Raw genomic sequence first — 1,778 nt, 5'->3', positions numbered from 1 at the left:
GTTTTGAGACAAAGTTTCGCTGTGGAATCTGTTATAAGCATGTCTCGAGCTTCTGTAAAATATCGCCAATCTTGGGTATTTTCCGTATGTTTAAATTTGGCATGTTTGTTTCGTTACAGCCTTACAGCTCGTCATTGCCACTCGTGGAACTAAGAGTCCCTCTAGCCTCTACACTGTTCGTTTACCCGTGGTCAGATCTCAGATTATGAAAAAACGTAGTATGCACTTCGGTAAATTGATGGCGCCAAATATTGTTGGCATTAATAACTGCTAGCATCAGATGAGCGGTTATTACAGTAAGCTATTTCTCAATAATCGGTTATTTCCATTAGTTACGTTACTTCTTGGCACCTCTATGCTGAAGGACGGCCCAGTCTCCCAATTTTTTTATTAATCTCTTCACAGCTGATGAAGTTCAATCACTGTTCCAACCAAGTTTTGTATGAAAATGGGGAACTGTTGCTGTCGAGGGTTCACTGTTTTTAAACCGCTGCTCAACAATGAAAACCCATTGTCATTTCGCATATCTCTCCGTTTTTAGTAATCCCGAATTGTCAGCTACCACACTGTCCTTTTCTTTCCTTGGCAACCCTTTACCACAAAAATGACACAAAATTCAAATCTTGCAAGAACGCGAAACCTATTCGAATTTCTATAACCGCATGGCCTGTTCGATTCCCGGCGGGGTCAGGGATTTTCTCTGCCTCGTGATGACTGGGTGTTGTGTGAAGTCCTTAGGTTAGTTAGGTTCAAGTAGTCCTAAGTTCTAGGGGAGTGATGACCATAGATGTTAAGTCCCATAGTGCTCAGAGCCAGAGGCCCTTCATTCCTTAATGCGAACGGAATATTTCCTAAGAAGTAGACACACTTCAGTGGTGTCACGCAGAGATAACTCAAAAGATTTTTGGTCGACTGATCTACATCTACATCTACATCCATACTCCGCAAGCCACCCGACGGTGTGTGGCGGAAGGTACCTTGAGTACCGCTATCGGCTCTCCCCTCTATTCCAGTCTCATAATGTTCTTGGAAAGAAGGATTGTCAGTATGCCTCTGTGTGGGCTCTAAGCTCTCTGATTTTATCCTCATGGTCTCTTCGCGAGATATACGTAGGATGGAGCAATATACTGCTTGACTCGTCGGTGAAGGTATGTTCTTGAAACTTCAACAAAAGCCCGTACCGAGCTACTGAGCGTCTCTCCTACAGGGTCTTCCACTGGAGTGTATTTATAATCTGCGTAACGCTTTCGCGATTACTAAATGATCCTGTAACGAAGCGCGCTGCTCTCCGTTGGATCTTCTCCATCTCTTCTATCAACCCTATCTGGTTCGGATCCCACACTGCTGAGCAGTATTCAAGCAGTGGGCGAACAAGCGTACTGTAACCTACTTCCTTCGTTTTCGGATTGCATTTCCTTAGGATTCTTCCAGTGAATCTCAGTCTGGCATCTGCTTTATCAACGATCAACTTTATATGATCACTCCATTTTAAATCACTCCTAATGCCTACTCTCAGATAATTTATGGAATTAACTGCTTCCAATTGCTGACCTGCTATATTGTAGTTAACTGATAAGGGATCTTTCTTTCTATGTATTCGCAGCACATTACACTTGTCTACATTGAGATTCAATTGCCATTCCCTGCACCATGCGTCAATTCGCTGCAGATCCTCCTGCATTTCAGTACAATTTTCCAATGTTACAACCTCTCGATATACCACAGCATCATCCGTAAAAAGTCTCAGTGAACTTCCGATGTCATCCACAAAGTCATTT

The sequence above is a fragment of the Schistocerca nitens genome, chromosome 2 (assembly GCF_023898315.1).
Source record: "Schistocerca nitens isolate TAMUIC-IGC-003100 chromosome 2, iqSchNite1.1, whole genome shotgun sequence".
Taxonomy (NCBI): domain Eukaryota; kingdom Metazoa; phylum Arthropoda; class Insecta; order Orthoptera; family Acrididae; genus Schistocerca; species Schistocerca nitens.
This window is presented reverse-complemented; position numbering follows the sequence as displayed.